Genomic DNA, 14,647 nt, shown 5'->3' on the forward strand with positions numbered 1-14,647 from the left:
AAAAGACAATCGAAAATTTAAATAAGCCAAACAGATCTATTGAGTTTCATATAGATGTTGGGGATGGGTTCGTCCATCCTTATTATGCTGATATTTATGTAACTTTTGAAATTAGAGGTAGGGATGCTAATGGAGAATATATTGCTGGTCAAAATATTAGACTTGTTAATAACTTCTTCCCACATCTGTTTTCTCAAATACAAGTTAGTAAACATGGACAAATATTAGATATTATAGATTATCCTGGTTTAGCTTCGACAGCTGTAAACACATGTACAATTTCAAAACCAGAACCAAATCATTATGATGAATGTGGATGGGAAGGAATTACATGGCGAAGAACAGATGAAGAATTAGTATTTTTACTAAGACTTTTACCAGGATTTTGTTCTGATTATAAAGATATGTGGAAAGGAGGATTGAAATATACATTTAAAAGAAGTGGTTCTGATGATAATGCATTTGCTATTTGGAAAACTAAAAAGCAGGATGGAATGTATGAGAATGATCAACCACATCCAGGTAAAGTTAAGATTACAAATATGGAGTTGAGAATGCCTATTGTTAATTATGAACCTAACTATGCTACCTTGGTAAGAACTAACATGTTAAAAGAGGGTAAGATTCCTATTTCCTTTAAACCATATCAATGTTTACAAAAATCAGTTACAGGTAAATATTTGGAATTCGATCTAACCACATAATTTAACTCAAGTGAATTTGATATGCCTAATTTTGTGATTGCATTTTCCAAACTGATAGGAATGATAACCAAGAAAGAGATTCAAGCTATTTTGACCATTGTAAAGTACAGAATATCCATTTTCGTAATTCTAGAAATGAGTCTTTTCCTTTAGAATCTTTGAACTTAGATTTTGAAAAGCATAAATATGTCAAAGGTTACGAAATGTATACGATATATAAGAGAGCTACAATTGGAAACGGAGATGTTTTATTATCCTAAAGAGTTTTTAGAAAATAGGCCGATGTTTGTAATTAACACAAGCAAGCATAAATCAGTAACTGTAAATGATAGAAGCAATTTGAAATTAACTGTTAATTTTGAAAGCGATGTACCAGATAAAACGATTTGTTATGTTGTAATGATTGGCAAGAAAAACCTTGAATACGATGTTCAAAAAGAAAAGATGATTGAGAATATTTAAATTCGATTAGATGCTTTTTAGTTTGTAAAGTGTTTTTATGGTAATTATCATAAAAACTTATATATAGACCAAGAAAATAAACAGATTGTGATCCAAACCATACAAAAAACGAAACGAATTGTTCCACTTGTGTTTAAGCTAAGATGAATTATGATTGTGTTTAGTATGAACGAATCGTTCCACTTGTGTTTAAGCTAAGATGAATGATGACTGTGTTTAATATGAACGAATCGTTCCACTTGTGTTTAAGCTAAGATGAATTATGATTGTGTTTAATAGGAACGAATCGTTCCACTTTGTTTATTTAATGAAACCGATAATTTAAAAAATGATCATAAAACTTATTTAATAAAATGAATATTCCAGATAACATTCCACGAAAGAATCTAATTGCATTAATTGAGGATACAATATTAACACTCCAAAACTTACTAGAACAAGTAAGAGGAAATTTAAGGAGTTAAAATGTATTTATGTTACTCTTATTGCATTTTCGATACTACTTTCTGCTTCAACGGGGTTTATCAATATATTTATTCCTGTTACAGTCTATTCAGTTATTACAACAGCATTTGCTTCTGCTTCTGCCGTTATCACTGGTTTATCAACACGCTTTAATATAGCTTCGAAGAAAGAGTATTATAAAAATATTTTTACTCAAATTGCTATATTTAAGGATGAGCTTAGTGTTATTAAAATAATGAATGGAGAATTAACAGACGAACGTATAAAAGACATTGTTGATAGAATTAACTATATATATAACGAGATAAGATCACTACAAAAATGAACAAATTTTTAAAAGTTTTATACAATAAATTAGAAATGGCTTCACAATTAAACAAGAAAAAATATTAACATTCTAAAGCTTGTTAAATTGCAAGGTCTGGAAGAAGGAAAATCATACGAAATAACCTCATGGAAATTGATACAAACAAAATCCACTGGGGAAAGGGTATTAGTACTTCTAAATGACAAATACAAAACCTTATTACCACAGAGATATAATGAAGATACTGATCAAGTTTTAAAAGAGATGAAAACTAAGAAACTGTTTGTGAGGTATGATGGAATGAAAGATCTTTCTAATGGTTACAAAATACATGAACTGTTCTTTAAAGATGATTCTAAGAGGTAACAAAAATGATTTTTAAAAAAAAATTATAGCAAAAAATGGAGTGGATAGTATGGATCCCCAAAAGAAATCCATTCTTACTAATAATTTCAATATAATTGTAAAAAATGTGAAAACCGAAACGGAAGTAGTATTTCAAATTAACGGTTGTCTATTCAGCTTGAATTATGACCAGTGGACAGAGTTTAAGAAATCATTGTTTCCCATACAGAACGAGGTTAACAGAAGATTCCATTATCAATATCCAAACTTGTAATTTTAAGTATGTTTTAAATTATAATTAGTTGATATTAAGAGTTTTATGGTTACAAAGCCAAAAAACTAAGACCTTTAGACATACAAAACGCAATGCTATTTGAATATTAAAGATCCATATATAAATAAGGGAGTTATTTGAGTTTTTGCAATAGTATCCTTAGAGTTATGCAACCTACAAGACATTCAAAAGATAGGAAATTTATTTTTCTATAGATTGTCGTTTGAATTTTGAAAATCGGTTACTAAATAACGGAAATATTGTGGTTTCAAAATACTATCCTTAAAGGTAGGCAACCACTTGGACACACAAATCATTGTAGATTTATTTCTCTACCGAATGTCGTTTGAAGTTTGAAAATCCGCTAATAAACAACGGAAATATAACGATTTTAAAAATAGCATCCCTCCAATACACCACTGATGACAGTTGGTTATCGTGTTCAAAAAATTATGTTTACCTTAGTTGGTGGTAATCCATTGGTAATAGTTTCAAAGCTTAATTCGTAATTTTAACAATTCTGGAGAAACATGTTAAAAAGAATGTTTTCAACCCTGTTTTCTAGATTATGTGAACTCTAAAGGATTGTATACCAAGCAGGAGAACCAATATATATATTGTTGCGGATTTAATGACGTCATGTATGACGTTGTCTAACAGGCATTATACAACGTCATCAATGTAGCGTCCTCTGGTGAAGACAAAAAGAGTGCTTGTATATGTATGTGTGACGTTGTCTAACAGGCATTATACGACGTCATCGGTACAGCGCCATCTGTCGAAGTGAAAAAGTGTGCTTGAATATGTATGTGTGACGTTGTCTTACAGTCATTATACGACGTCATCGGTACAGCGCCATCTCACGATTGCCAGCTAGAATCTATATTGAAGAGAGAGGCTAATGTATATATGTATGTTGGTGTGAGGAGAAGGAAAAAGAAACTGGATTATTAATCACGCTTCAAAAAAAGAAAGAAAGAGAATGATCATAAATCTCGTGTACATGTATGTTATTGCTTCTCTCAACTGAATGCATGTGTGTGCGTGTGTGCAATGAGAGCTAGAGTACATATACATATATACCTGTAACAACTGTATGCAATACACTTAATTTTAAGCTTTTATAATTCAGTTATTTCTGAAGCGTTTTGCACCAAACGAACTATCTTTTCAACCAAAGACAGCACTATAAGTTATAAATTTTAGATGTAAGTTTTTATGATTTTAAATGTCATAAATACCTATGTGTAGTGGAATTACTCAATCTACTTTGTGCTATTCTTCTTTGTTAAAGTACTATGGTCAGTGGCAGATTCATATTTTTTTGGCAGTTAGGGATGGAGGGGAAAAGTTGTCTGCAGAACATACATATGTACACTACTTGGAATGACTATTCACAGTTACTTCTGTCTCATTTCTCACCTTTATTTCTATTCCCAAATACATCTTACTTTCATGCTTTCTTTCTTGCTCACTGTACGTATGAATTTATATTATATTTGGTAGTCTGATGCTTAAATTTTATCTAATTCAGTTAATTTTCCAGTAATTTTTGTAGCTTTGGGACACTAATTAAGAATAAATAATGTCATAAAAATATTAGGTTTTATAGTTAAAATGAGAGAGTACATATTAAAGAGGATTCTGCAGGACATTAAATTCCGGAGGAATTTTTTACAGTGTAGGAAACTATTAATTTATATTTAGAAATGCGAAAATATAAATGCTCTGACCTGTGATTTTATGAAACATCAAGTGTTTCTCACACTATCCTCATTTACGCAGCCACTCTGTCACTCATGCCCCTGCCTCTTGCGAACACAACCTTTTGCTAAGTCGAGGGTCCCCTGATGTGCTCCTGCTTTGAACCTGTTAAATAACATCCCCTTTTTAATGGCCACCTAACATAAGTTGCTTTTTCTGAAGTTCTTTTTAAATAGTATTCGACCGACGAGTTTTTATAACTTAAAGAAAGTCCTCGTGAAGTGAATCTGTACTCATGAATGCAACTCCTACCCTAACAAATAAGTTTTAAGACATTACGAATGAATTTCGTGAAGAAATAATTACATATAGTAAGATAGCACATAATCATTCCAGACACATCATATGCATGCATATTGTCGTTTTGTACGCAATCATCTGAGCATATGATAAAGTAATAACATGCCAAAACGTCTTAAGAAATCATTTAAATGAAGAAAAGTGAAAGAAACTATTTGTTTTTTTTTAAATTTCACGGAATATTCTCAATCTACACCAATTTTGGGAAGTCACCTGCGGTACTTAGTCCTAATATTCTTTAATTTTATAGTTATACAAGACAGATTACTGCTAGTAGGCATCGAAATAATGTCAACTGCTTTCCGTGTTCACATCATACTCGATTTTAGTGCAACTGCATAGCGATTTTCGTTTGTTTTTTTGATATAATGTTGGATAGAATTAGAACAAGTTCTAATTTAGAACGGTTGTATTAAATGTTGTAACCAACCGAAAAGTTGTATACAACTTGGTATCGTACTGGTTCAAATTCCACTTTGATAAAATATTTGATAGAATATATGATGGAATATTTGTTCATCTATAACAGGCTTAATAGAAACACAGATAAGTATACAAGCAATGACATAATTAAAAAATTATATTTTTTTAAAAAATCAGTCATGGGCTAATATTATTCATTCCTTTCTTTAAAGTAAAGTGGTAAACCTTTTTATTTTACGATTTTACAATAAATCGTTGTCGTTTACTAGAGTTGCAGCTTAATTACACTAATCATTGGGAACAAAGAAATACAATAATTCTTAATACACAAAACATTTTTCTGAAAAAAAGATAAGAATAATAATGGTATGTAAAACTATCGAATCGGAGAAATATAGTTGGCTGACTTCCCGTAGAATTTAAATATTTTTTAAAAAAATGCAATTAGAAGAGAAGCAGGTCAACAATACGGGAGGATAAGACTTGTGGACGGACTTGAGGGACAGCTATAGCAATCAAATTAAATTTGTAGTGAAAACATTACGTTTATTCAATGCTACATCTCTAAGATTGGTAGTAAATATAGTTAAGTTACAATACACTAAACATTTACATGTCTTATATCCCTTTCCGACCGTACCCGCACAATGGTGCAGGTGGCTTTTGTGTGTTATACAAGCGACGATTTTACATTTTTCACGTTCATTACGGCTTCGATCGATTGTGCGAGTTCCGCACTACGAATTTAATTTGTTTTTTGGTTGCAATTTAGCAAACCATGTGGAGTTTAAAAAGTTTCATTCAGCTGAACTGATGGCGGCATGACTCGTAAAGGTAAATACTTTTATTTTTTAACTCCTTTGTTGTTTCAATATTTGACGTCAGTGTATTTTGTGACCTAAAAGATTTTTAATATGTTAACAATGTAGTAAAATCGTTTGTTCTATGTTATGTAATTTAGAAGAAAAGTACAAGTAGCACGATGGTGCGGGTTAGGCTTTATTTCTGGTCTTGTAAATAATATGATTGACAGAAGCACTAGATTCTTCTGGAGCCTTTTCATCAAATATAGTATAATAAAAATACTTAAATTTACTGTAATTTTACGATAATCTTTTAATGTTATGTACACGCTTCCTGCAAAGAGGAGTTACCCGCTCCAAAAATTTCCTGGCCCGATATCAATATTTATATGCACAAAGTATTTTATATGCACAAAGTATTGGTTTGAGAGTATTTTACACAAAAATTTTCATATTCCTCTACAATTAGTGGCTACCACGGGGAACTCCTCTTTGAAACGTACTACAATAGTAAAGGACCTCACTTAATTCCCATTTTAGTTTACTTTGTACATATTTAATTCAAGATAATTTGATCAGATATTATTTCACTTTATCCTATTGAGTAGACTGTGAGTTTCTTTTCTGACAATTAAAAAATACTAGCCTTTGACATTGTGAATGGTAATATCTTGCAGCCAAGCTATTATATTACACAGTAATCTCATTTTTTCTCGTAGGACTGTCTTATAGTGACGTCATAAAATTATGAGATGAATCATAGCAACTACTTGTCCAGCGAGGACAATGATAAATGACTGCCTGCAAATCTTGAAGACGTAGACCAAGAATAGGGCTGGATTAACTCATCTTGAGGCCCGGGGCTAGATAAATATGTGGCCCTGCTGGTTTCACCTAACATATTTCTGGTAAAGTACAGTAGGAAAGTTAAGAAATATGTTTCATAGCCTGGTGATATTTTATGACGATGATTGTATCCTTATGATTCTGTTTAGATAGTCAGTGAGATTTTGGTCACAGTGGAGGCCCCTGTCCACCTGCAGGCCAGGGACTATATTCCCCTAAGCCCCCCTTAATCCGGCCCTGATCAAGAATGTCACCTAGAAATAGATAAACATGTTGTGGATTCGAAAAGAGTTGTGGACGAATCCTGTGCAAACGCTAATGCTGATTGTTCTCCACAGAGGGATTATTTGTTAAAGAAAATGCTACACGCCATCCAACAGACCTGTAGCAGATTAGCGTTACGACGGATATGATCATTTGCCAACAGTAGATGACATCAAATCGCGAAGAATGTGTAAACTGAAAGGATGTAACAGCAGAACAAAGACCCGATGTGAAAAATATTATTGTGTTCGTCGAAAGTGTGTTGCCCCGTGTTTCATGAGGACATTACAAGAGTTAAATATTGTTTCATAATTGTTTAATTTGTGTAATTTATTCTTTGTAACTTCTTGCTAACTATCCATCTATTCTGAGTTGACAATTTGTTGTTGATTTTGTTATAAGTTTCTATAATGTTTAGTGAATCAATATTAAATCAAAGAATTGATCTACAGTGAATCAATATTAAATCAAAGAATTGATCGACGGTATCTAATTCTGCACCTTAATAATAGTGTTGATGAAAAAGTAAAATGTAGCTATGATACATTGACGTCTTTTGTTAAAAAATAAACAACTGCAGGGAAACGGAAAAGGAATCAAAACTCAATGGAAATATGGATAATAAGTTTACAAACCTGGAAACTAATGCAACTTATATAGTTAAGAACAAATATCAAGCACATCACCTAGCACCTTACGCAATCTTTCTCAAATCACGATCTGAAGACATAGGCAAAAAACATATAATGTCTATTAGTCGCAAGATATTTTACGCGGACATAACCGGCATTGAACATATTGAAAAAATAGGTTGCAACTTGATAAAAATTAAATTTCGCTCGGGCGATGAAGCCAACAAATTTATGACACATTCCACTTTAACTAACAATCAATGGGAAGCATTTATCCCAAACCATCTATTATATTCAACTGGCGTCATTTATGGTATAGATCCAGATATAACCATGGATGAACTTTTATCAGACATACAGTGTGACGTTCAAGTCACCTCAGCGCATAGAATCTTCCGCAAAAATGATAACAAAGAGTTTCAACCAACGTCAACAGTTATCTTAACATTTGATGCACAAACACTTCCTGTAGACATAAAATTATATTACATGAAACGAGATGTACATTTATATATTCCAAGTATTAAACAATGCCTATCAGGTTGTTACAAATTTGGTCACAGAAAAAATAGCTGTCGCGCAAAAAACCCACATGTGTCAAGTGCGGTCAAAGCCATCAATTAGACGCTTGCAATAACATAACCCAGCTCAATGCTTAAACGCTTATGCCGGTTTGGCTAAAGGAGACGGTGATGATGAGTAATGAATGAAATGGTGGAATGAAGAAAGTGGGAGGAAACGGAAGAACCCCGAGAAAACCCACGAGCACGGTGTTTGTCCACCACAAAGTCCAAAAACATGGAATTAATGGCCAAAGAAAAAATATCTTTTAATGAAGCTAGCACAATTATAAAACGAGCCCCAACTTTAGATAACTCATCATTTCTTTTTGAAATACACAAACATACAACAGCACAAATTTCTCTGCCACCATTCTCTTCTAGAGTAAAACAGTTCACTTACTCGGAGGCTATTTCAAACAAATTCACTCCATCTACCGAATCCGAGAGCGGAGAAACATTTGGTAGCCCACCAGGGTAAAAAAGAAAAAAATATAGTGGAACATAAATCCGTAAAAAGTATAAGTGATAATAACTCCAAAAAAAAAAATGGTTCAATTTAACATTGATCCTGAACCAAACTTTAAAGATCAACAACATACGATATCTAAAACTTTCCTTTAGAGTTATAATAGTGTGAAGAAGGACAGTAGCAAAATCTATGGGCTCAAGAGAAGAAGCACCAGCTTTTAAAAGGAAAATACCTTTCAAACCACACACACAGCACTCCCTTCTGAACAACGCTCTTTCCCAAGGAAAAGATTTTCCTAATAGAACCAAAACCTATTATCCAACATCCCGTATACCTAAAGACACTGACCCAGAGGCATCAATTCACGAAATAGATAGTAAAACTGACCCAGTAAGAAAATCTCAAAACAAAATTCTTAAATTAAGAGAAATTCTCCAACGACACTTGAATATTTTACAGCCAGATTCTAGTGAAACGGAAGCACAACTGAAAGTTGATACAATTATCCAAGAACTATACTCAATCTTTGACTTAAAAAAAAAGTTTTCAAAAAAACAGTGGAAAAATTGAATTAAATTTTAACCATAGCTTTATTAAGACAAACTTTAATGGATAATATAATTAATAAAAAATTGGTTATGTTACAATGGAATGCACAAAATATATACGGTAAACTATCATTTAAAATCACTAATTAATATATATTCTCCAAATATAGTCTTGTTACAAGAAACATAGTGTAAACCTAATATTCCACTAAGAATTAAGGGCTACACTTGCATCAATCAATTCAGACATGATTCACATGGAGGAATTGCTACCTGTATAAAATCAAATTTATAATATCAAACTTTTAATGTTCAATTAGCTGATCATCATGAGCATATTCAATATATTGGAATTGAAATTTATAATATAAAGTTGATAAACCTTTATATCCCACCCAAAACAAAAGTTAACAATTCCTTTTGGAAATCTTTATTACAAAACCAACAAGAATTTGATTACATTTGTGGCGATCTCGATGTATCGCATACCATATGGGGATCAAATAGAACAGACCCAGAAGGACGCAGATTCCTTAATATTCTTACAGAATCTTAATTTACTTTTATAAACAATGGGGCTCCAACTAGAGTCCAAAATAACTCATTTAGTGTTCCAGACCTAACCCTAACCAAAAGAAATCATTATATTGAAGCAGAATGGTCTACATACTTTCACACGTGTAATAGTGATCATTATCCTATCATTTACAAAACTCACATAATAAAACATATACCGGCCAATTCCCTTAATTTCAAGGTACCGTTCAAATCAAAACTTCAGCATGTGGCAAAGGAATTAAATTGGACAGCATTTAGCAGTATAATTCAAAAATACATTTCAAATTTAACCAGAGAACAAGACTTGTTTAAATTAATCAAAATCTCTGCCTCCAGTCTATCAGAGAGACAATAATAAGAGCGGATCAGAATTAAAACTCCAAGCAGAATAGATGTAAAAAATCAATATGGTGGAACGTAGAATGTCAAAAAAGTGTCAACAAATGCATACATGCCTTCAAACAATTTATAACAGTAAAATCTCCTGCTAATTTTACTATCAACAAAAGAAAGCCCTAACTAAAACTATAATCAATAATACAAAAAGACAATACGTACTGGCAAAATTTCTGCAACTACAGTAATTATCAGATCGCACGTCACCATATAAAATATGGAACTTCTGGAAGAATTTTAGAAACTACCATACCAACAATGTAAACTCGCTTACAATTAACGACTTCACTTGGATTGAATCATTTCATTGCAAACTAACACCGTGTTCAGTCAATAACGACAGAATGCTACTAAGCACTTATTTATTTAACAACCCCAATACTTAATTAGAAAAAGACTTTACAATAAAAGAATTGGAAATTGTTCTAAAAAATGTACATAAAACCTCATCCTCAGGTATTGATGGGTTTGGATTCAAACATTATAAAAATTTTCCACTAGAAGATCTCCAAATCTTGCTAAACTACTACAATAATATTTGGAACTCTGGTATTATACCATCAACATGGAAAAAAATCTTAGTGACTCCAATTCCAAAAATTAAACAACAGAATGATACTTCAAACAACTTTCGTCCTATAGCGTTACTAAATTGCTCTATGAAAATATTCGAAAACCTTTTACTAAATAGTCTCATGTGGTTTATAGAACATTTTCAAATTCTTCCCTCTAATATAACTTGTTTTAGGAAAAATTTCTCAACTTATGATGCTTTGTCGTTACTGTTATTAGATATTTATAATTTTTTTTTTATTTAAGGCGTTCACTACTAGCAATATTCCTAGACATTAAGGGTGCATATCATAATGTTATATTAGATATTCTCATCAAAAAAAATGTATGAATTAAAAATACAAGGAAAAATGATAAGAATTATACACAACTCCTTAATTAACAGGAAACTGTATATTAAATGGAACAATTCATATTCCCTTCCTAAGGAAACTTCATTGGGTTTATTACAAGGAAGCAAATTAAGCCCTATTCTTTTCAACATATACATCTTGGATTTAATGGAATACAACTTCCATCCATGCCATTTGATAGGCTTTACAGATGATGTCTTGATAAGCATGCAAACTAATAATATCGAAAGTAGTCTTCCTACATTAGAAAGGAATCTAGACAAAATAAACAATTGGATGAATCAGAACGGTTTAGAACTTAATGAAAAAAAATAAATTCATCATCTTTAATAGAAAGAGGAATAGCCAACAATATAGTATAAAAATGAAAAGCAACAAGATCAACCCTGTGTGTGAAATGAAATATCTAGGAATACACCTTGACAGGAAATTAATATGGAGCAAACTTATTCAATACTTGATGACCGAATTTACAAAATATCAGAATTTACTTAGTTGCCTCGCATAAAAAAATGGGGGATTAATCCTATATTCCTGGTAACTATTCTTAAACAAGTATAATTTAAACCAAAGGTACTTTACGGCATCATATTCATGTATCATATCCAGTCCCATATCAGCAAACTGGATCAAATGTTTTATTCACTAGCAAGATTAATTTTTTCACAACCGGCATTCTGCCCCAAAAGAGGTCTATTATCAGAAATTGGTTGTAACCCAATTCACATAATTATTTCGAAATATGCTCACCAATATATTTTAAACGTTCTTGGAAAATCCAATTCTCCAATCTCAAATAAATTACAACAAATAGACTTATTTCTGCAGAAAAGAAATATTCCTTATTCAAAAACCAGACCATGGTTCATTCGAGCATATCTGGACTTAAAAAACATTAATTCACATATTCAGAAAGTTCCCACTCTAAGCTGTTTTGTCTGGGATTGTCAAGTAAACATTATGCAGATCAATGCAATAATACCGATTTATATAAAAATTTACCATGAGGATCTTAAACAATCAATTTACCAGAATATTTGGAAAGATATTATCCATACCTTTGACGAAGATTCTATATTTATATATACTGATGCTTCAAAATTCTAAAGTCGGAGCTGCAATATTTATTCCTGAAAAATCCAAAACTATTAAATACAGACTACCACAATATACATCCATATTTGAAGGAGAAGCTTTCGCGATACGTCAGGCTCTGCTGCACATAAAAAGAAATACAATACTGAAGATAGTAATATGTTCCGACTCTTTAAGTGTATTAATGTCTCTCAACTGAACACACTGGAACAAAAAGTCTACCTGGATCATATTAAATATCAAATATCTTTATGCAATTATGTCAAAACATAAATATCAAATATCATTTGTGTTCAGTAAAGCACATGTTTACTTGGATGCAAATTCAACTATTATTGACCTAGCCGCAAAAAGTGCATGCCAAGAAGGCCAAAATATAAATATTAAACTAGCACCACAAAATTTCAAACGTATAATATCAGAGTATGAAAAATCAGAAATTAAGCAATGGAGATCAAATAATTCTTCACTACCTGGAAAACTTTATTGGGAAATTCATGGAAATAATTCTGCAATCTTTTTCCAAAATCTATCTTCCCGGACTAGACGAGAAGTGATAATATATTATCGCATGTTATTTAACACCGCACTAACTCCGTCTAAGTTATTTCAAAAAAAAGAAAGAAAGAAAAAAGAAAAAGAAAAGAAATAATACTTATCATTGTTGGTGCGATAAAAGTATCGGCATCTTGAATCACTTAATATTTGAATGCGAACTATTTAAATCACACCGAACTAATCTACTTCAACAACTGAACTCTACTCTGGGACATGGACCTTTCTCGTACAAATTGATTTTGGCATCTAATAATTGGAAAGGAATAAAAGCAATTGTACATTAAGGTAAGTGCACCAGTAGCTGACACTGCTCCAAAAGCTGACACTTTTATCTTAAACTGAACATAATAAGGTTATTTGTGATCATTAATAGATTTCTCAACGCACACACTTTTCTTGATGGTTTAGCAACATTTTGCGTAGTCGTGGTTAATTTGCGTGCCAACTAATAGAAGTATGACGATGTTGAATTACGTGCTATGAAGAAATATGCAAAAATGAGAAGAATTCTTAAGAAATACGGTAAGCCTACTTACCTTGTTACTCTTATGTTAATTTATGATTTTTCTCTAGTTCAGCAGCATGTTGAATATGTATTCTGTTGGTGAAACTGTGTAGTGAATTGCAGGAGGAAAATTTTGTTAAATTTCAAACTCTAAAACTTCAGGAGGGGGGGTGTCAGGTATTGGTGTCCTTTTATGTAGGGTTATTCCAGTAGCTGACACTGCATGTCAGGCATTGGTAAACAGCATAACGGCATTAATTTATGAATTTCATACATAATTTACACGAGAAAGTAACACTTGTCTTCTGTTATCAATTTCACTAAATTTGGATGTCTTGGTCCAAAAGCTGACAGGGGTTGTCACTTATTAGAACAGCAAAATACTGTTTTGTACCAAGACCTGACATAAAAATTTTCAATGGATTTGAGCAACGCAATGATGCAAACATCATTTTACAGAAAAAATATTTTGTGGTTGTTCTGAAACAGATTTAAGACAAAATAAAAATTCGTGATCTGCTTCTTTTTCACTTTTCATTGATTAGAACACAGATAGACAGTGGCACTTTCCCCTGTAGTTGGAAACTAGATATGCCAAGGTGTGTGTGAACTTCTTGGAACAGCCAAGAGTGCGGTATTTTATCCAGGCACCTTATGATATATCCAGAATTCTTAACGCAGACGAGATTGCATCCTCTTTGTTTCCGAAAGGAAAAAGGTGTTAGTTTGTAAGAAAAAACTATATACACATATGCAAGCAATGATGAAAAAGAATGTACGACAATGCTGATTACAACTAGTGCATGTATTTTGGTTCCCCCGATGGTTGTATAGAGTTGCAAATGAATACCAGCTTCTGTAGCTAATTCAATGCCTAAGAATTGGGGTATTGGTAGATCTGAGTAGGTTGGATGACAGTAGAGACATTTTATGAATATATGACTAATGTGTTTCAACCATGGCTTGAAAAGTCAAATATCAAAACTCTTGTGTTGGTTTTCCTTGATGGTCATGCATAGCATCTCACTGAGCCTCTAAGCACTTTTTGTAGTAACAATGGTATTGTGCTTGTAGCTTTGTATCCGAATTCCACTCATGTTCTTCAACCGATGGATGTTTCAGTTTTCCATCCACTCAAGAGCGCTTGGAAATGTGGTATGCATCAGTGGAGAATCAAACATGACGGTAGAAAGCTAAGAAATGAAGACTTTGCACCTCTTTTGAAAAAATACAATGAAAATGTCAGTAACTCCTACTGCAATACAAAATGGATTCAGAGCATGTGGTCTCTATCCATTCAACGCTGATAATGTAGACTATCAAAAGTTCAGGAAAGGAGGAACAACTTTAGAGATATCTTCCGGAAATCTCTCCAATGAAACTCATCACGGCCAAATAAATTAATTCCTAGAACAAAGAATTTGTACTGAGAAAGTTAAA

Source organism: Thermobia domestica, chromosome 1, assembly GCF_964235325.1.
Source record: "Thermobia domestica chromosome 1, izTheDome1.hap1.1, whole genome shotgun sequence".
NCBI classification, from domain to species: Eukaryota; Metazoa; Arthropoda; class Insecta; order Zygentoma; family Lepismatidae; genus Thermobia; species Thermobia domestica.